The sequence below is a fragment of the Platalea leucorodia genome, assembly GCF_965183815.1.
Source record: "Platalea leucorodia genome assembly, chromosome: 2".
Lineage (NCBI taxonomy): Eukaryota > Metazoa > Chordata > Aves > Pelecaniformes > Threskiornithidae > Platalea > Platalea leucorodia.
This window is the reverse complement of record NC_138824.1, coordinates 129,814,942-129,837,020: the sequence shown is the minus strand read 5'-3', so window position 1 is coordinate 129,837,020 and position 22,079 is coordinate 129,814,942.

The following is a 22,079-nucleotide window of genomic DNA, read 5'->3' as shown; positions in this document are numbered from 1 at the left end:
TCTCTGCCTGGCCTGCAGATTACAGTCGGATCCTGGCTCAGCAATGGCGGACGTCCAGGGATTCCTCCCACCCCAAAGTTGCCAGGACTAAAAGCTCTTGCTGCTCTTCCAGTATCCACGCAACCCCATTCACAGCCCCACAAACGCTGCCGCTCCCTCTTTCTGCAGCCTCCCAAACTCCAATACAATCTCTCTGCCTGGGCTGATGAGCAGAGCCGTAGCCCGGCTCAGCAATTGCGAACATCCAGGGATTCCTCCCACCCCAAAGGGGCCAGGACCAAAAGCTCTTGCTGCTCTTCAAGTAGCCACGCAACCCCATTCACAGACCCACAAACGCTAGCGCTCCCTCTTTCTGCAGCCTTCCAAAGTCCAATAAAACCTCTCTGCCTGGCCTGCAGATTACAGTCGGATCCTGGCTCAGCAATTTCAAACGTCCAGGGATTCCTCCCACCCCAAAGGTGCCAGGACTAAAAGCTCTTGCTGCTCTTCAAGTAGCCATGCAACCCCATTCACAGACCCACAAACGCTGCCGCTCCCTCTTTCTCCAGCCTCCCAAAGTCCAATAGAATCTCTCTGCCTGGGCTGCTGATCAGAGCTGGAGCCCAGCTCAGCAATTGCGAACGTCCAGGGATTCCTCCCACCCCAAAGGGGCCAGCACCAAAAGCTCTTGCTGCTCTTCCAGTATCGACGCAACCCCATTCACAGACGCACCAACGCTGCCCCTCCCTCTTTCTGCAGCCTCTAAAAGTCCAATAGAATGTCTCGTCCTGGGCTGCTGAGCAGAGCCAGAGCCTGGCTCAGCAATTGCTAATGTCCAGGGATTCCTCCCACCCCAAAGGGGCCAGGACCAAAAGCTCTTGCTGCTCTTCATGTAGCCAGGCAACCCTATTCACAGCCCCACAAACGCTAGCGCTCCCTCTTTCTGCAGCCTCCCAAAGTCCAATAAAACCTCTCTGCCTGGTCAGCTGAGTACAGCCGGAGCCCAGCTCAGCAATTGCAAAAGTCCAGGGATTCCTCCCACCCCAAAGGGTCAGGACCAAAATCTCTTGCTGCTCCTCAAGTATCCACGCAACCCCATTCACAGCCCCAGAAACACTGCAGCTCCTTCTTTCTTCAGCCACCCAGTGTCCAATAAAATCTACTCAGCCAGGGCTGCTGAGCAGAGCCTGAGCGCGGCTCAGCAATTGCGAACGTCCAGGGATTCCTCCCACCCTAAAGGGGCCAGGACTAAAAGCTCTTGCTGCTCTTCCAGTATCCACGCAACCCCATTCACAGCCCCACAAACGCTGCCGCTCCCTCTTTCTCCAGCCTCCCAAAGTCCAATAAAATCTCTCTGTCTGGGCTGCTGAGCAGAGCCGTAGCCCGGCTCAGCAATTGCGAATGTCCAGGGACTCCTCCCACCCCAAAGGGGCCAGGACTAAAAGCTCTTGCTGCTCTTCAAGTAGCCAGGCAACCCCATTCACAGCCCCACAAACGCTGCCGCTCCCTCTTTCTCTCGCCTCCCAAAGTCCAATACATCCTCTATGCCTGGGCTGCTGAGCAGAGCCGTAGCCCGGCTCAGCAATTGCGAACATCCAGGGATTCCTCCCACCCCAAAGGGGCCAGCACCAAAAGCTCTTGCTGCTCTTCACGTAGCCACACAACCGCATTAACAGACCCACAAACGCTGCCACTCCCTCTTTCTGCAGCCTTCCAAAGTCCAATAGAATCTGTCGTCCTGGGCTGCTGATCAGAGCTGGAGCCCAGCTCAGCAATTGAGAACGTCCAGGGATTCCTCCCACCCCAAAGGGGCCAGGACCAAAAGCTGTTGCTGCTCTTCCAGTATCCACGCAACCCCATTCACAGACGCACAAAGGCTGCCGCTCCCTCTTTCTCCAGCCTCCCAAAGTCCAATACAACCTCTCTGCCTGGGCTGCTGAGCAGAGCCGTAGCCCGGCTCAGCAATTGCAAACGTCCAGGGATTCCTCCCACCCCAAAGGGGCCAGGAACAAAAGCTCTTGCTGCTCTTCATGTAGCCAGGCAACCCTATTCACTGCCCCACAAACGCTAGCGCTCCCTCTTTCTGCAGCCTCCCAAAGTCCAATAAAACCTCTCTGCCTGGTCAGCTGAGTACAGCCGGAGCCCAGCTCAGCAATTGCGAATATCCAGGGATTCCTCCCACCCCAAAGGGTCAGGACCAAAATCTCTTGCTGCTCCTCAAGTATCCACGCAACCCCATTCACAGCCCCAGAAACACTGCAGCTCCTTCTTTCTTCAGCCACCCAGTGTCCAATAAAATCTGCTCAGCCAGGGCTGTTCAGCAGAGCCAGAGCGCGGCTCAGCAATTGCGAACGTCCAGGGATTCCTCCCACCCTAAAGAGGCAAGGACTAAAAGCTCTTGCTGCTCTTCCAGTATGCACGCAACCCCATTCACAGCCCCACAAACGCTGCCGCTCCCTCTTTCTGCAGTCTCCCAAACTCCAATAAAATCTCTCTGCCTGGGCTGCTGAGCAGAGCCGTAGCCCTTCTCAGCAATTGCAAACGTCCAGGGATTCCTCCCACCCTAAAGGGGCCAGGACCAAAAGCTCTTGCTGCTCTTCAAGTAGCCACGCAACCCCATTCACAGCCCCACAAACGCTGCCGCTCCCTCTTTCTCCAGCCTCCCAAAGTCCAATACAACCTCTCTTCCTGGCCTGCAGATTACAGTCGGATCCTGGCTCAGCAATGGCGGACGTCCAGGGATTTCTCCCACCCCAAAGGGGCCAGGACTAAAAGCTCTTGCTGCTCTTCAAGTAGCCACGCAACCCCATTCACAGCCCCACAAACGCTGCCGATCCCTCTTTCTCCAGCCTCCCAAAGTCCAATAGAATCTCTCGTCCTGGGCTGCTGATCAGACCTGGAGCCCAGCTGAGCAATTGCGAATGTCCAGGGATTCCTCCCACCCCAAAGGGGCCAGCACCAAAAGCTCTTGCTGCTCTTCCAGTATCGACGCAACCCCATTCACAGACGCACAAACGCTGCCGCTCCCTCTTTCTGCAGCATCCCAAACTCCAATACAACCTCTCTGCCTGGGCTCCTGAGCAGAGCCCGAGCGCGGCTCAGCAATTGCGAATGTCCAGGGATTCCTCCCACCCCAAAGAGGCCAGGACCAAAAGCTCTTGCTGCTCTTCAAGTAGCCAAGCAACCCATTCACAGCCCCACAAACGCTGCCGCTCCCTCTTTCTCCAGCCTCCCAAAGTGCAATACAACCTCTCTGCCTCGACTGCAGATTACAGTCGGATCCTGGCTCAGCAATGGCGGACGTCCAGGGATTCCTCCCACCCCAAAGGGGCCAGGACTAAAAGCTCTTGCTGCTCTTCCAGTATCCACGCAACCCCATTCACAGCCCCACAAACGCTGCCGCTCCCTCTTTCTCCAGCCTCCCAAACTCCAATAAAATCTCTCTGTCTGGGCTGCTGAGCAGAGCCGTAGCCCGGCTCAGCAATTGCGAATGTCCAGGGACTCCTCCCACCCCAAAGGGGCCAGGACCAAAAGCTCTTGCTGCTCTTCAAGTAGCCAGGCAACCCATTCACAGCCCCACAAACGCTGCCGCTCCCTCTTTCTCCAGCCTACCAAAGTCCAATACAACCTCTCTGCCTCGCCTGCAGATTACAGTCGGATCCTGGCTCAGCAATGGCGGACGTCCAGGGATTCCTCCCACCCCAAAGGGGCCAGGACCAAAAGCTCTTGCTGCTCCTCAAGTATCCACGCAACCCCATTCACAGCCCCACAAACGCTGCCGCTCCCTCTTTCTGCAGCCTCCCAAAGTCCAATACATCCTCTATGCCTGGGCTGCTGAGCAGAGCCGTAGCCCGGCTCAGCAATTGCGAACGTCCAGGGATTCCTCCCACCCTAAAGGGGCAAGGACTAAAAGCTCTTGCTGCTCTTCCAGTATGCACGCAACCCCATTCACAGCCCCACAAACGCTGCCGCTCCCTCTTTCTGCAGTCTCCCAAACTCCAATAAAATCTCTCTGCCTGGGCTGCTGAGCAGAGCCGTAGCCCTTCTCAGCAATTGCAAACGTCCAGGGATTCCTCCCACCCTAAAGGGGCCAGGACCAAAAGCTCTTGCTGCTCTTCAAGTAGCCACGCAACCCCATTCACAGCCCCACAAACGCTGCCGCTCCCTCTTTCTGCAGCCTCCCAAAGTCCAATACAACCTCTCTGCCTCGCCTGCAGATTACAGTCGGATCCTGGCTCAGCAATGGCGTACGTCCAGGGATTCCTCCCACCCCAAAGGGGCCAGGACCAAAAGCTCTTGCTGCTCTTCAAGTAGCCAGGCAACCCCATTCACAGACCCACAAACGCTGCCGCTCCCTCTTTCTGCAGCCTCCCAAAGTCCAATACAACCTCTCTGCCTGGGCTGCTGAGCAGAGCCAGAGCCCGGCTCAGCAATTGCGAACGTCCAGGGATTCCTCCCACCCCAAAGGGGCCAGGACCAAAAGCTCTTGCTGCTCCTCAAGTAGCCAGGCAACCCCATTCACAGCCCCACAAACGCTGCCGCTCCCTCTTTCTCTCGCCTCCCAAAGTCCAATACATCCTCTATGCCTGGGCTGCTGAGCAGAGCCGTAGCCCGGCTCAGCAATTGCGAACATCCAGGGATTCCTCCCACCCCAAAGGGGCCAGCACCAAAAGCTCTTGCTGCTCTTCACGTAGCCACACAACCGCATTAACAGACCCACAAACGCTGCCACTCCCTCTTTCTGCAGCCTTCCAAAGTCCAATAGAATCTGTCGTCCTGGGCTGCTGATCAGAGCTGGAGCCCAGCTCAGCAATTGAGAACGTCCAGGGATTCCTCCCACCCCAAAGGGGCCAGGACCAAAAGCTGTTGCTGCTCTTCCAGTATCCACGCAACCCCATTCACAGACGCACAAAGGCTGCCGCTCCCTCTTTCTCCAGCCTCCCAAAGTCCAATACAACCTCTCTGCCTGGGCTGCTGAGCAGAGCCGTAGCCCGGCTCAGCAATTGCAAACGTCCAGGGATTCCTCCCACCCCAAAGGGGCCAGGAACAAAAGCTCTTGCTGCTCTTCATGTAGCCAGGCAACCCTATTCACTGCCCCACAAACGCTAGCGCTCCCTCTTTCTGCAGCCTCCCAAAGTCCAATAAAACCTCTCTGCCTGGTCAGCTGAGTACAGCCGGAGCCCAGCTCAGCAATTGCGAATATCCAGGGATTCCTCCCACCCCAAAGGGTCAGGACCAAAATCTCTTGCTGCTCCTCAAGTATCCACGCAACCCCATTCACAGCCCCAGAAACACTGCAGCTCCTTCTTTCTTCAGCCACCCAGTGTCCAATAAAATCTGCTCAGCCAGGGCTGTTCAGCAGAGCCAGAGCGCGGCTCAGCAATTGCGAACGTCCAGGGATTCCTCCCACCCTAAAGAGGCAAGGACTAAAAGCTCTTGCTGCTCTTCCAGTATGCACGCAACCCCATTCACAGCCCCACAAACGCTGCCGCTCCCTCTTTCTGCAGTCTCCCAAACTCCAATAAAATCTCTCTGCCTGGGCTGCTGAGCAGAGCCGTAGCCCTTCTCAGCAATTGCAAACGTCCAGGGATTCCTCCCACCCTAAAGGGGCCAGGACCAAAAGCTCTTGCTGCTCTTCAAGTAGCCACGCAACCCCATTCACAGCCCCACAAACGCTGCCGCTCCCTCTTTCTCCAGCCTCCCAAAGTCCAATACAACCTCTCTTCCTGGCCTGCAGATTACAGTCGGATCCTGGCTCAGCAATGGCGGACGTCCAGGGATTTCTCCCACCCCAAAGGGGCCAGGACTAAAAGCTCTTGCTGCTCTTCAAGTAGCCACGCAACCCCATTCACAGCCCCACAAACGCTGCCGATCCCTCTTTCTCCAGCCTCCCAAAGTCCAATAGAATCTCTCGTCCTGGGCTGCTGATCAGACCTGGAGCCCAGCTGAGCAATTGCGAATGTCCAGGGATTCCTCCCACCCCAAAGGGGCCAGCACCAAAAGCTCTTGCTGCTCTTCCAGTATCGACGCAACCCCATTCACAGACGCACAAACGCTGCCGCTCCCTCTTTCTGCAGCATCCCAAACTCCAATACAACCTCTCTGCCTGGGCTCCTGAGCAGAGCCCGAGCGCGGCTCAGCAATTGCGAATGTCCAGGGATTCCTCCCACCCCAAAGAGGCCAGGACCAAAAGCTCTTGCTGCTCTTCAAGTAGCCAAGCAACCCATTCACAGCCCCACAAACGCTGCCGCTCCCTCTTTCTCCAGCCTCCCAAAGTGCAATACAACCTCTCTGCCTCGACTGCAGATTACAGTCGGATCCTGGCTCAGCAATGGCGGACGTCCAGGGATTCCTCCCACCCCAAAGGGGCCAGGACTAAAAGCTCTTGCTGCTCTTCCAGTATCCACGCAACCCCATTCACAGCCCCACAAACGCTGCCGCTCCCTCTTTCTCCAGCCTCCCAAACTCCAATAAAATCTCTCTGTCTGGGCTGCTGAGCAGAGCCGTAGCCCGGCTCAGCAATTGCGAATGTCCAGGGACTCCTCCCACCCCAAAGGGGCCAGGACCAAAAGCTCTTGCTGCTCTTCAAGTAGCCAGGCAACCCATTCACAGCCCCACAAACGCTGCCGCTCCCTCTTTCTCCAGCCTACCAAAGTCCAATACAACCTCTCTGCCTCGCCTGCAGATTACAGTCGGATCCTGGCTCAGCAATGGCGGACGTCCAGGGATTCCTCCCACCCCAAAGGGGCCAGGACCAAAAGCTCTTGCTGCTCCTCAAGTATCCACGCAACCCCATTCACAGCCCCACAAACGCTGCCGCTCCCTCTTTCTGCAGCCTCCCAAAGTCCAATACATCCTCTATGCCTGGGCTGCTGAGCAGAGCCGTAGCCCGGCTCAGCAATTGCGAACGTCCAGGGATTCCTCCCACCCTAAAGGGGCAAGGACTAAAAGCTCTTGCTGCTCTTCCAGTATGCACGCAACCCCATTCACAGCCCCACAAACGCTGCCGCTCCCTCTTTCTGCAGTCTCCCAAACTCCAATAAAATCTCTCTGCCTGGGCTGCTGAGCAGAGCCGTAGCCCTTCTCAGCAATTGCAAACGTCCAGGGATTCCTCCCACCCTAAAGGGGCCAGGACCAAAAGCTCTTGCTGCTCTTCAAGTAGCCACGCAACCCCATTCACAGCCCCACAAACGCTGCCGCTCCCTCTTTCTCCAGCCTCCCAAAGTCCAATACAACCTCTCTTCCTGGCCTGCAGATTACAGTCGGATCCTGACTCAGCAATGGCGGACGTCCAGGGATTTCTCCCACCCCAAAGGGGCCAGGACTAAAAGCTCTTGCTGCTCTTCAAGTAGCCACGCAACCCCATTCACAGCCCCACAAACGCTGCCGATCCCTCTTTCTCCAGCCTCCCAAAGTCCAATAGAATCTCTCGTCCTGGGCTGCTGATCAGACCTGGAGCCCAGCTGAGCAATTGCGAATGTCCAGGGATTCCTCCCACCCCAAAGGGGCCAGGACCAAAAGCTCTTGCTGCTCTTCCAGTATCGACGCAACCCCATTCACAGACGCACAAACGCTGCCGCTCCCTCTTTCTGCAGCATCCCAAACTCCAATACAACCTCTCTGCCTGGGCTCCTGAGCAGAGCCCAAGCGCGGCTCAGCAATTGCGAATGTCCAGGGATTCCTCCCACCCCAAAGAGGCCAGGACCAAAAGCTCTTGCTGCTCTTCAAGTAGCCAAGCAACCCATTCACAGCCCCACAAACGCTGCCGCTCCCTCTTTCTCCAGCCTCCCAAAGTGCAATACAACCTCTCTGCCTCGACTGCAGATTACAGTCGGATCCTGGCTCAGCAATGGCGGACGTCCAGGGATTCCTCCCACCCCAAAGGTGCCAGGACTAAAAGCTCTTGCTGCTCTTCCAGTATCCACGCAACCCCATTCACAGCCCCACAAACGCTGCCGCTCCCTCTTTCTCCAGCCTCCCAAACTCCAATAAAATCTCTCTGTCTGGGCTGCTGAGCAGAGCCGTAGCCCGGCTCAGCAATTGCGAATGTCCAGGGACTCCTCCCACCCCAAAGGGGCCAGGACCAAAAGCTCTTGCTGCTCTTCAAGTAGCCAGGCAACCCATTCACAGCCCCACAAACGCTGCCGCTCCCTCTTTCTCCAGCCTCCCAAAGTCCAATACAACCTCTCTGCCTCGCCTGCAGATTACAGTCGGATCCTGGCTCAGCAATGGCGGACGTCCAGGGATTCCTCCCACCCCAAAGGGGCCAGGACCAAAAGCTCTTGCTGCTCCTCAAGTATCCACGCAACCCCATTCACAGCCCCACAAACGCTGCCGCTCCCTCTTTCTGCAGCCTCCCAAAGTCCAATACATCCTCTATGCCTGGGCTGCTGAGCAGAGCCGTAGCCCGGCTCAGCAATTGCGAACGTCCAGGGATTCCTCCCACCCTAAAGGGGCAAGGACTAAAAGCTCTTGCTGCTCTTCCAGTATGCACGCAACCCCATTCACAGCCCCACAAACGCTGCCGCTCCCTCTTTCTGCAGTCTCCCAAACTCCAATAAAATCTCTCTGCCTGGGCTGCTGAGCAGAGCCGTAGCCCGTCTCAGCAATTGCAAACGTCCAGGGATTCCTCCCACCCTAAAGGGGCCAGGACCAAAAGCTCTTGCTGCTCTTCAAGTAGCCACGCAACCCCATTCACAGCCCCACAAACGCTGCCGCTCCCTCTTTCTCCAGCCTCCCAAAGTCCAATACAACCTCTCTTCCTGGCCTGCAGATTACAGTCGGATCCTGACTCAGCAATGGCGGACGTCCAGGGATTTCTCCCACCCCAAAGGGGCCAGGACTAAAAGCTCTTGCTGCTCTTCAAGTAGCCAGGCAACCCCATTCACAGACCCACAAACGCTGCCGATCCCTCTTTCTCCAGCCTCCCAAAGTCCAATAGAATCTCTCGTCCTGGGCTGCTGATCAGAGCTGGAGCCCAGCTCAGCAATTGAGAACGTCCAGGGATTCCTCCCACCCCAAAGGGGCCAGGACCAAAAGCTGTTGCTGCTCTTCCAGTATCCACGCAACCCCATTCACAGACGCACAAAGGCTGCCGCTCCCTCTTTCTGCAGCATCCCAAACTCCAATACAACCTCTCTGCCTGGGCTCCTGAGCAGAGCCCGAGCGCGGCTCAGCAATTGCGAATGTCCAGGGATTCCTCCCACCCCAAATGTGCCAGGACTAAAAGCTCTTGCTGCTCTTCAAGTAGCCAAGCAACCCATTCACAGCCCCACAAACGCTGCCGCTCCCTCTTTCTCCAGCCTCCCAAAGTGCAATACAACCTCTCTGCCTCGCCTGCAGATTACAGTCGGATCCTGGCTCAGCAATGGCGGACGTCCAGGGATTCCTCCCACCCCAAAGGTGCCAGGACTAAAAGCTCTTGCTGCTCTTCCAGTATCCACGCAACCCCATTCACAGCCCCACAAACGCTGCCGCTCCCTCTTTCTCCAGCCTCCCAAACTCCAATAAAATCTCTCTGTCTGGGCTGCTGAGCAGAGCCGTAGCCCGGCTCAGCAATTGCGAATGTCCAGGGACTCCTCCCACCCCAAAGGGGCCAGGACCAAAAGCTCTTGCTGCTCTTCAAGTAGCCAGGCAACCCATTCACAGCCCCACAAATGCTGCCGCTCCCTCTTTCTCCAGCCTCCCAAAGTCCAATACAACCTCTCTGCCTCGCCTGCAGATTACAGTCGGATCCTGGCTCAGCAATGGCGGACGTCCAGGGATTCCTCCCACCCCAAAGGGGCCAGGACCAAAAGCTCTTGCTGCTCCTCAAGTATCCACGCAACCCCATTCACAGCCCCACAAACGCTGCCGCTCCCTCTTTCTGCAGCCTCCCAAAGTCCAATACATCCTCTATGCCTGGGCTGCTGAGCAGAGCCGTAGCCCGGCTCAGCAATTGCGAACATCCAGGGATTCCTCCCACCCCAAAGGGGCCAGCACCAAAAGCTCTTGCTACTCTTCAAGTAGCCACACAACCGCATTAACAGACCCACAAACGCTGCCACTCCCTCTTTCTGCAGCCTTCCAAAGTCCAATAGAATCTGTCGTCCTGGGCTGCTGATCAGAGCTGGAGCCCAGCTCAGCAATTGAGAACGTCCAGGGATTCCTCCCACCCCAAAGGGGCCAGGACCAAAAGCTCTTGCTGCTCTTCCAGTATCCACGCAACCCCTTTCACAGACGCACAAAGGCTGCCGCTCCCTTTTTCTGCAGCCTCCCAAAGTCCAATACAACCTCTCTGCCTCGCCTGCAGATTACAGTCGGATCCTGGCTCAGCAATGGCGGACGTCCAGGGATTTCTCCTGCCCCAAAGGAGCCAGGACTAAAAGCTCTTGCTGCTCTTCAAGTAGCCACGCAACCCCATTCACAGACCCACAAACGCTGCCGCTCCCTCTTTCTGCAGCCTCTAAAAGTCCAATAGAATGTCTCGTCCTGGGCTGCTGAGCAGAGCCAGAGCGTGGCTCAGCAATTGCGAATGTCCAGGGACTCCTCCCACCCCAAAGGGGCCAGGACCAAAAGCTCTTGCTGCTCTTCAAGTAGCCAGGCAACCCAATTCACAGACCCACAAACGCTGCCGCTCCCTCTTTCTGCAGCCTCCCAAAGTCCAATACAACCTCTCTGCCTGGCCTGCAGATTACAGTCGGATCCTGGCTCAGCAATGGCGGACGTCCAGGGATTTCTCCCACCCCAAAGGGGCCAGGACCAAAAGCTCTTGCTGCTCTTCAAGTAGCCACGCAACCCCATTCACAGACCCACAAACGCTGCCGCTCCCTCTTTCTGCAGCATCTAAAAGTCCAATAAAATATCTCGTCCTGGGCTGCTGAGCAGAGCCAGAGCCTGGCTCAGCAATTGCTAATGTCCAGGGATTCCTCCCACCCCAAAGGGGCCAGGACCAAAAGCTCTTGCTGCTCTTCAAGTAGCCAGGCAACCCTATTCACAGCCCCACAAACGCTGCCGCTCCCTCTTTCTGCAGCCTCCCAAAGTCCAATACAACCTCTCTGCCTCGCCTGCAGATTACAGTCGGATCCTGGCTCAGCAATGGCGGACGTCCAGGGATTCCTCCCACCCCAAAGGTGCCAGCACCAAAAGCTCTTGCTGCTCTTCCAGTATCCACGCAACCCCATTCACAGCCCCACAAACGCTGCCGCTCCCTCTTTCTCTCGCCTCCCAAAGTCCAATAAAATCCCTCTGTCTGGGCTGCTGAGCAGAGCCGTAGCCCGGCTCAGCAATTGCGAATGTCCAGGGATTCCTCCCACCCCAAAGGGGCCAGCACCAAAAGCTCTTGCTGCTCTTCACGTAGCCACACAACCGCATTAACAGACCCACAAACGCTGCCACTCCCTCTTTCTGCAGCCTTCCAAAGTCCAATAGAATCTGTCGTCCTGGGCTGCTGATCAGAGCTGGAGCCCAGCTCAGCAATTGAGAACGTCCAGGGATTCCTCCCACCCCAAAGGGGCCAGGACCAAAAGCTGTTGCTGCTCTTCCAGTATCCACGCAACCCCATTCACAGACGCACAAAGGCTGCCGCTCCCTCTTTCTCCAGCCTCCCAAAGTCCAATACAACCTCTCTGCCTGGGCTGATGAGCAGAGCCGTAGCCCGGCTCAGCAATTGCAAACGTCCAGGGATTCCTCCCACCCCAAAGGGGCCAGGAACAAAAGCTCTTGCTGCTCTTCATGTAGCCAGGCAACCCTATTCACAGCCCCACAAACGCTAGCGCTCCCTCTTTCTGCAGCCTCCCAAAGTCCAATAAAACCTCTCTGCCTGGTCAGCTGAGTACAGCCGGAGCCCAGCTCAGCAATTGCGAATATCCAGGGATTCCTCCCACCCCAAAGGGTCAGGACCAAAATCTCTTGCTGCTCCTCAAGTATCCACGCAACCCCATTCACAGCCCCAGAAACACTGCAGCTCCTTCTTTCTTCAGCCACCCAGTGTCCAATAAAATCTGCTCAGACAGGGCTGTTCAGCAGAGCCAGAGCGCGGCTCAGCAATTGCGAACGTCCAGGGATTCCTCCCACCCTAAAGGGGCAAGGACTAAAAGCTCTTGCTGCTCTTCAAGTAGCCACGCAACCCCATTCACAGCCCCACAAACGCTGCCGCTCCCTCTTTCTGCAGTCTCCCAAACTCCAATAAAATCTCTCTGCCTGGGCTGCTGAGCAGAGCCGTAGCCCTTCTCAGCAATTGCAAACGTCCAGGGATTCCTCCCACCCTAAAGGGGCCAGGACCAAAAGCTCTTGCTGCTCTTCAAGTAGCCACGCAACCCCATTCACAGCCCCACAAACGCTGCCGCTCCCTCTTTCTCCAGCCTCCCAAAGTCCAATACAACCTCTCTTCCTGGCCTGCAGATTACAGTCGGATCCTGACTCAGCAATGGCGGACGTCCAGGGATTTCTCCCACCCCAAAGGGGCCAGGACTAAAAGCTCTTGCTGCTCTTCAAGTAGCCACGCAACCCCATTCACAGCCCCACAAACGCTGCCGATCCCTCTTTCTCCAGCCTCCCAAAGTCCAATAGAATCTCTCGTCCTGGGCTGCTGATCAGACCTGGAGCCCAGCTGAGCAATTGCGAATGTCCAGGGATTCCTCCCACCCCAAAGGGGCCAGGACCAAAAGCTCTTGCTGCTCTTCCAGTATCGACGCAACCCCATTCACAGACGCACAAACGCTGCCGCTCCCTCTTTCTGCAGCATCCCAAACTCCAATACAACCTCTCTGCCTGGGCTCCTGAGCAGAGCCCGAGCGCGGCTCAGCAATTGCGAATGTCCAGGGATTCCTCCCACCCCAAAGAGGCCAGGACCAAAAGCTCTTGCTGCTCTTCAAGTAGCCAAGCAACCCATTCACAGCCCCACAAACGCTGCCGCTCCCTCTTTCTCCAGCCTCCCAAAGTGCAATACAACCTCTCTGCCTCGCCTGCAGATTACAGTCGGATCCTGGCTCAGCAATGGCGGACGTCCAGGGATTCCTCCCACCCCAAAGGTGCCAGGACTAAAAGCTCTTGCTGCTCTTCCAGTATCCACGCAACCCCATTCACAGCCCCACAAACGCTGCCGCTCCCTCTTTCTCCAGCCTCCCAAACTCCAATAAAATCTCTCTGTCTGGGCTGCTGAGCAGAGCCGTAGCCCGGCTCAGCAATTGCGAATGTCCAGGGACTCCTCCCACCCCAAAGGGGCCAGGACCAAAAGCTCTTGCTGCTCTTCAAGTAGCCAGGCAACCCATTCACAGCCCCACAAACGCTGCCGCTCCCTCTTTCTCCAGCCTCCCAAAGTCCAATACAACCTCTCTTCCTGGCCTGCAGATTACAGTCGGATCCTGACTCAGCAATGGCGGACGTCCAGGGATTTCTCCCACCCCAAAGGGGCCAGGACTAAAAGCTCTTGCTGCTCTTCAAGTAGCCACGCAACCCCATTCACAGCCCCACAAACGCTGCCGATCCCTCTTTCTCCAGCCTCCCAAAGTCCAATAGAATCTCTCGTCCTGGGCTGCTGATCAGACCTGGAGCCCAGCTGAGCAATTGCGAATGTCCAGGGATTCCTCCCACCCCAAAGGGGCCAGCACCAAAAGCTCTTGCTGCTCTTCCAGTATCGACGCAACCCCATTCACAGACGCACAAACGCTGCCGCTCCCTCTTTCTGCAGCATCCCAAACTCCAATACAACCTCTCTGCCTGGGCTCCTGAGCAGAGCCCGAGCGCGGCTCAGCAATTGCGAATGTCCAGGGATTCCTCCCACCCCAAAGAGGCCAGGACCAAAAGCTCTTGCTGCTCTTCAAGTAGCCAAGCAACCCATTCACAGCCCCACAAACGCTGCCGCTCCCTCTTTCTCCAGCCTCCCAAAGTGCAATACAACCTCTCTGCCTCGACTGCAGATTACAGTCGGATCCTGGCTCAGCAATGGCGGACGTCCAGGGATTCCTCCCACCCCAAAGGGGCCAGGACTAAAAGCTCTTGCTGCTCTTCCAGTATCCACGCAACCCCATTCACAGCCCCACAAACGCTGCCGCTCCCTCTTTCTCCAGCCTCCCAAACTCCAATAAAATCTCTCTGTCTGGGCTGCTGAGCAGAGCCGTAGCCCGGCTCAGCAATTGCGAATGTCCAGGGACTCCTCCCACCCCAAAGGGGCCAGGACCAAAAGCTCTTGCTGCTCTTCAAGTAGCCAGGCAACCCATTCACAGCCCCACAAACGCTGCCGCTCCCTCTTTCTCCAGCCTCCCAAAGTCCAATACAACCTCTCTGCCTCGCCTGCAGATTACAGTCGGATCCTGGCTCAGCAATGGCGGACGTCCAGGGATTCCTCCCACCCCAAAGGGGCCAGGACCAAAAGCTCTTGCTGCTCCTCAAGTATCCACGCAACCCCATTCACAGCCCCACAAACGCTGCCGCTCCCTCTTTCTGCAGCCTCCCAAAGTCCAATACATCCTCTATGCCTGGGCTGCTGAGCAGAGCCGTAGCCCGGCTCAGCAATTGCGAACGTCCAGGGATTCCTCCCACCCTAAAGGGGCAAGGACTAAAAGCTCTTGCTGCTCTTCCAGTATGCACGCAACCCCATTCACAGCCCCACAAACGCTGCCGCTCCCTCTTTCTGCAGTCTCCCAAACTCCAATAAAATCTCTCTGCCTGGGCTGCTGAGCAGAGCCGTAGCCCTTCTCAGCAATTGCAAACGTCCAGGGATTCCTCCCACCCTAAAGGGGCCAGGACCAAAAGCTCTTGCTGCTCTTCAAGTAGCCACGCAACCCCATTCACAGCCCCACAAACGCTGCCGCTCCCTCTTTCTCCAGCCTCCCAAAGTCCAATACAACCTCTCTTCCTGGCCTGCAGATTACAGTCGGATCCTGACTCAGCAATGGCGGACGTCCAGGGATTTCTCCCACCCCAAAGGGGCCAGGACTAAAAGCTCTTGCTGCTCTTCAAGTAGCCACGCAACCCCATTCACAGCCCCACAAACGCTGCCGATCCCTCTTTCTCCAGCCTCCCAAAGTCCAATAGAATCTCTCGTCCTGGGCTGCTGATCAGACCTGGAGCCCAGCTGAGCAATTGCGAATGTCCAGGGATTCCTCCCACCCCAAAGGGGCCAGGACCAAAAGCTCTTGCTGCTCTTCCAGTATCGACGCAACCCCATTCACAGACGCACAAACGCTGCCGCTCCCTCTTTCTCCAGCCTCCCAAAGTCCGATACAACCTCTCTGCCTGGGCTCCTGAGCAGAGCCCAAGCGCGGCTCAGCAATTGCGAATGTCCAGGGATTCCTCCCACCCCAAAGAGGCCAGGACCAAAAGCTCTTGCTGCTCTTCAAGTAGCCAAGCAACCCATTCACAGCCCCACAAACGCTGCCGCTCCCTCTTTCTCCAGCCTCCCAAAGTGCAATACAACCTCTCTGCCTCGACTGCAGATTACAGTCGGATCCTGGCTCAGCAATGGCGGACGTCCAGGGATTCCTCCCACCCCAAAGGTGCCAGGACTAAAAGCTCTTGCTGCTCTTCCAGTATCCACGCAACCCCATTCACAGCCCCACAAACGCTGCCGCTCCCTCTTTCTCCAGCCTCCCAAACTCCAATAAAATCTCTCTGTCTGGGCTGCTGAGCAGAGCCGTAGCCCGGCTCAGCAATTGCGAATGTCCAGGGACTCCTCCCACCCCAAAGGGGCCAGGACCAAAAGCTCTTGCTGCTCTTCAAGTAGCCAGGCAACCCATTCACAGCCCCACAAACGCTGCCGCTCCCTCTTTCTCCAGCCTCCCAAAGTCCAATACAACCTCTCTGCCTCGCCTGCAGATTACAGTCGGATCCTGGCTCAGCAATGGCGGACGTCCAGGGATTCCTCCCACCCCAAAGGGGCCAGGACCAAAAGCTCTTGCTGCTCCTCAAGTATCCACGCAACCCCATTCACAGCCCCACAAACGCTGCCGCTCCCTCTTTCTGCAGCCTCCCAAAGTCCAATACATCCTCTATGCCTGGGCTGCTGAGCAGAGCCGTAGCCCGGCTCAGCAATTGCGAACGTCCAGGGATTCCTCCCACCCTAAAGGGGCAAGGACTAAAAGCTCTTGCTGCTCTTCCAGTATGCACGCAACCCCATTCACAGCCCCACAAACGCTGCCGCTCCCTCTTTCTGCAGTCTCCCAAACTCCAATAAAATCTCTCTGCCTGGGCTGCTGAGCAGAGCCGTAGCCCGTCTCAGCAATTGCAAACGTCCAGGGATTCCTCCCACCCTAAAGGGGCCAGGACCAAAAGCTCTTGCTGCTCTTCAAGTAGCCACGCAACCCCATTCACAGCCCCACAAACGCTGCCGCTCCCTCTTTCTCCAGCCTCCCAAAGTCCAATACAACCTCTCTTCCTGGCCTGCAGATTACAGTCGGATCCTGACTCAGCAATGGCGGACGTCCAGGGATTTCTCCCACCCCAAAGGGGCCAGGACTAAAAGCTCTTGCTGCTCTTCAAGTAGCCACGCAACCCCATTCACAGACCCACAAACGCTGCCGATCCCTCTTTCTCCAGCCTCCCAAAGTCCAATAGAATCTCTCGTCCTGGGCTGCTGATCAGAGCTGGAGCCCAGCTCAGCAATTGAGAACGTCCAGGGATTCCTCCCACCCCAAAGGGGCCAGGACCAAAAGCTGTTGCTGCTCTTCCAGTATCCACGCAACCCCATTCACAGACGCACAAAGGCTGCCGCTCCCTCTTTCTGCAGCATCCCAAACTCCAATACAACCTCTCTGCCTGGGCTCCTGAGCAGAGCCCGAGCGCGGCTCAGCAATTGCGAATGTCCAGGGATTCCTCCCACCCCAAATGTGCCAGGACTAAAAGCTCTTGCTGCTCTTCAAGTAGCCAAGCAACCCATTCACAGCCCCACAAACGCTGCCGCTCCCTCTTTCTCCAGCCTCCCAAAGTGCAATACAACCTCTCTGCCTCGCCTGCAGATTACAGTCGGATCCTGGCTCAGCAATGGCGGACGTCCAGGGATTCCTCCCACCCCAAAGGTGCCAGGACTAAAAGCTCTTGCTGCTCTTCCAGTATCCACGCAACCCCATTCACAGCCCCACAAACGCTGCCGCTCCCTCTTTCTCCAGCCTCCCAAACTCCAATAAAATCTCTCTGTCTGGGCTGCTGAGCAGAGCCGTAGCCCGGCTCAGCAATTGCGAATGTCCAGGGACTCCTCCCACCCCAAAGGGGCCAGGACCAAAAGCTCTTGCTGCTCTTCAAGTAGCCAGGCAACCCATTCACAGCCCCACAAATGCTGCCGCTCCCTCTTTCTCCAGCCTCCCAAAGTCCAATACAACCTCTCTGCCTCGCCTGCAGATTACAGTCGGATCCTGGCTCAGCAATGGCGGACGTCCAGGGATTCCTCCCACCCCAAAGGGGCCAGGACCAAAAGCTCTTGCTGCTCCTCAAGTATCCACGCAACCCCATTCACAGCCCCACAAACGCTGCCGCTCCCTCTTTCTGCAGCCTCCCAAAGTCCAATACATCCTCTATGCCTGGGCTGCTGAGCAGAGCCGTAGCCCGGCTCAGCAATTGCGAACATCCAGGGATTCCTCCCACCCCAAAGGGGCCAGCACCAAAAGCTCTTGCTACTCTTCAAGTAGCCACACAACCGCATTAACAGACCCACAAACGCTGCCACTCCCTCTTTCTGCAGCCTTCCAAAGTCCAATAGAATCTGTCGTCCTGGGCTGCTGATCAGAGCTGGAGCCCAGCTCAGCAATTGAGAACGTCCAGGGATTCCTCCCACCCCAAAGGGGCCAGGACCAAAAGCTCTTGCTGCTCTTCCAGTATCCACGCAACCCCTTTCACAGACGCACAAAGGCTGCCGCTCCCTTTTTCTGCAGCCTCCCAAAGTCCAATACAACCTCTCTGCCTCGCCTGCAGATTACAGTCGGATCCTGGCTCAGCAATGGCGGACGTCCAGGGATTTCTCCTGCCCCAAAGGAGCCAGGACTAAAAGCTCTTGCTGCTCTTCAAGTAGCCACGCAACCCCATTCACAGACCCACAAACGCTGCCGCTCCCTCTTTCTGCAGCCTCTAAAAGTCCAATAGAATGTCTCGTCCTGGGCTGCTGAGCAGAGCCAGAGCGTGGCTCAGCAATTGCGAATGTCCAGGGACTCCTCCCACCCCAAAGGGGCCAGGACCAAAAGCTCTTGCTGCTCTTCAAGTAGCCAGGCAACCCAATTCACAGACCCACAAACGCTGCCGCTCCCTCTTTCTGCAGCCTCCCAAAGTCCAATACAACCTCTCTGCCTGGCCTGCAGATTACAGTCGGATCCTGGCTCAGCAATGGCGGACGTCCAGGGATTTCTCCCACCCCAAAGGGGCCAGGACCAAAAGCTCTTGCTGCTCTTCAAGTAGCCACGCAACCCCATTCACAGACCCACAAACGCTGCCGCTCCCTCTTTCTGCAGCATCTAAAAGTCCAATAAAATATCTCGTCCTGGGCTGCTGAGCAGAGCCAGAGCCTGGCTCAGCAATTGCTAATGTCCAGGGATTCCTCCCACCCCAAAGGGGCCAGGACCAAAAGCTCTTGCTGCTCTTCAAGTAGCCAGGCAACCCTATTCACAGCCCCACAAACGCTGCCGCTCCCTCTTTCTGCAGCCTCCCAAAGTCCAATACAACCTCTCTGCCTCGCCTGCAGATTACAGTCGGATCCTGGCTCAGCAATGGCGGACGTCCAGGGATTCCTCCCACCCCAAAGGTGCCAGCACCAAAAGCTCTTGCTGCTCTTCCAGTATCCACGCAACCCCATTCACAGCCCCACAAACGCTGCCGCTCCCTCTTTCTCTCGCCTCCCAAAGTCCAATAAAATCCCTCTGTCTGGGCTGCTGAGCAGAGCCGTAGCCCGGCTCAGCAATTGCGAATGTCCAGGGATTCCTCCCACCCCAAAGGGGCCAGCACCAAAAGCTCTTGCTGCTCTTCACGTAGCCACACAACCGCATTAACAGACCCACAAACGCTGCCACTCCCTCTTTCTGCAGCCTTCCAAAGTCCAATAGAATCTGTCGTCCTGGGCTGCTGATCAGAGCTGGAGCCCAGCTCAGCAATTGAGAACGTCCAGGGATTCCTCCCACCCCAAAGGGGCCAGGACCAAAAGCTGTTGCTGCTCTTCCAGTATCCACGCAACCCCATTCACAGACGCACAAAGGCTGCCGCTCCCTCTTTCTCCAGCCTCCCAAAGTCCAATACAACCTCTCTGCCTGGGCTGATGAGCAGAGCCGTAGCCCGGCTCAGCAATTGCAAACGTCCAGGGATTCCTCCCACCCCAAAGGGGCCAGGAACAAAAGCTCTTGCTGCTCTTCATGTAGCCAGGCAACCCTATTCACAGCCCCACAAACGCTAGCGCTCCCTCTTTCTGCAGCCTCCCAAAGTCCAATAAAACCTCTCTGCCTGGTCAGCTGAGTACAGCCGGAGCCCAGCTCAGCAATTGCGAATATCCAGGGATTCCTCCCACCCCAAAGGGTCAGGACCAAAATCTCTTGCTGCTCCTCAAGTATCCACGCAACCCCATTCACAGCCCCAGAAACACTGCAGCTCCTTCTTTCTTCAGCCACCCAGTGTCCAATAAAATCTGCTCAGACAGGGCTGTTCAGCAGAGCCAGAGCGCGGCTCAGCAATTGCGAACGTCCAGGGATTCCTCCCACCCTAAAGGGGCAAGGACTAAAAGCTCTTGCTGCTCTTCAAGTAGCCACGCAACCCCATTCACAGCCCCACAAACGCTGCCGCTCCCTCTTTCTGCAGTCTCCCAAACTCCAATAAAATCTCTCTGCCTGGGCTGCTGAGCAGAGCCGTAGCCCTTCTCAGCAATTGCAAACGTCCAGGGATTCCTCCCACCCTAAAGGGGCCAGGACCAAAAGCTCTTGCTGCTCTTCAAGTAGCCACGCAACCCCATTCACAGCCCCACAAACGCTGCCGCTCCCTCTTTCTCCAGCCTCCCAAAGTCCAATACAACCTCTCTTCCTGGCCTGCAGATTACAGTCGGATCCTGACTCAGCAATTGCGAACGTCCAGGGATTCCTCCCACCCTAAAGGGGCAAGGACTAAAAGCTCTTGCTGCTCTTCAAGTAGCCACGCAACCCCATTCACAGCCCCACAAACGCTGCCGCTCCCTCTTTCTGCAGTCTCCCAAACTCCAATAAAATCTCTCTGCCTGGGCTGCTGAGCAGAGCCGTAGCCCTTCTCAGCAATTGCAAACGTCCAGGGATTCCTCCCACCCTAAAGGGGCCAGGACCAAAAGCTCTTGCTGCTCTTCAAGTAGCCACGCAACCCCATTCACAGCCCCACAAACGCTGCCGCTCCCTCTTTCTCCAGCCTCCCAAAGTCCAATACAACCTCTCTTCCTGGCCTGCAGATTACAGTCGGATCCTGACTCAGCAATGGCGGACGTCCAGGGATTTCTCCCACCCCAAAGGGGCCAGGACTAAAAGCTCTTGCTGCTCTTCAAGTAGCCACGCAACCCCATTCACAGCCCCACAAACGCTGCCGATCCCTCTTTCTCCAGCCTCCCAAAGTCCAATAGAATCTCTCGTCCTGGGCTGCTGATCAGACCTGGAGCCCAGCTGAGCAATTGCGAATGTCCAGGGATTCCTCCCACCCCAAAGGGGCCAGGACCAAAAGCTCTTGCTGCTCTTCCAGTATCGACGCAACCCCATTCACAGACGCACAAACGCTGCCGCTCCCTCTTTCTGCAGCATCCCAAACTCCAATACAACCTCTCTGCCTGGGCTCCTGAGCAGAGCCCGAGCGCGGCTCAGCAATTGCGAATGTCCAGGGATTCCTCCCACCCCAAAGAGGCCAGGACCAAAAGCTCTTGCTGCTCTTCAAGTAGCCAAGCAACCCATTCACAGCCCCACAAACGCTGCCGCTCCCTCTTTCTCCAGCCTCCCAAAGTGCAATACAACCTCTCTGCCTGGCCTGCAGATTACAGTCGGATCCTGGCTCAGCAATGGCGGACGTCCAGGGATTCCTCCCACCCCAAAGGTGCCAGGACTAAAAGCTCTTGCTGCTCTTCCAGTATCCACGCAACCCCATTCACAGCCCCACAAACGCTGCCGCTCCCTCTTTCTCCAGCCTCCCAAACTCCAATAAAATCTCTCTGTCTGGGCTGCTGAGCAGAGCCGTAGCCCGGCTCAGCAATTGCGAATGTCCAGGGACTCCTCCCACCCCAAAGGGGCCAGGACCAAAAGCTCTTGCTGCTCTTCAAGTAGCCAGGCAACCCATTCACAGCCCCACAAACGCTGCCGCTCCCTCTTTCTCCAGCCTCCCAAAGTCCAATACAACCTCTCTGCCTCGCCTGCAGATTACAGTCGGATCCTGGCTCAGCAATGGCGGACGTCCAGGGATTCCTCCCACCCCAAAGGGGCCAGGACCAAAAGCTCTTGCTGCTCTTCCAGTATCCACGCAACCCCATTCACAGCCCCACAAACGCTGCCGCTCCCTCTTTCTGCAGCCTCCCAAAGTCCAATACATCCTCTGCCTGGGCTGCTGAGCAGAGCCGTAGCCCGGCTCAGCAATTGCGAACATCCAGGGATTCCTCCCACCCCAAAGGGGCCAGGACCAAAAGCTCTTGCTACTCTTCAAGTAGCCACACAACCGCATTAACAGACCCACAAACGCTGCCACTCCCTCTTTTTGCAGCCTTCCAAAGTCCAATAGAATCTGTCGTCCTGGGCTGCTGATCAGAGCTGGAGCCCAGCTCAGCAATTGAGAACGTCCAGGGATTCCTCCCACCCCAAAGGGGCCAGGACCAAAAGCTCTTGCTGCTCTTCCAGTATCCACGCAACCCCTTTCACAGACGCACAAAGGCTGCCGCTCCCTTTTTCTGCAGCCTCCCAAAGTCCAATACAACCTCTCTGCCTCGCCTGCAGATTACAGTCGGATCCTGGCTCAGCAATGGCGGACGTCCAGGGATTTCTCCTGCCCCAAAGGAGCCAGGACTAAAAGCTCTTGCTGCTCTTCAAGTAGCCACGCAACCCCATTCACAGACCCACAAACGCTGCCGCTCCCTCTTTCTGCAGCCTCTAAAAGTCCAATAGAATGTCTCGTCCTGGGCTGCTGAGCAGAGCCAGAGCGCGGCTCAGCAATTGCGAATGTCCAGG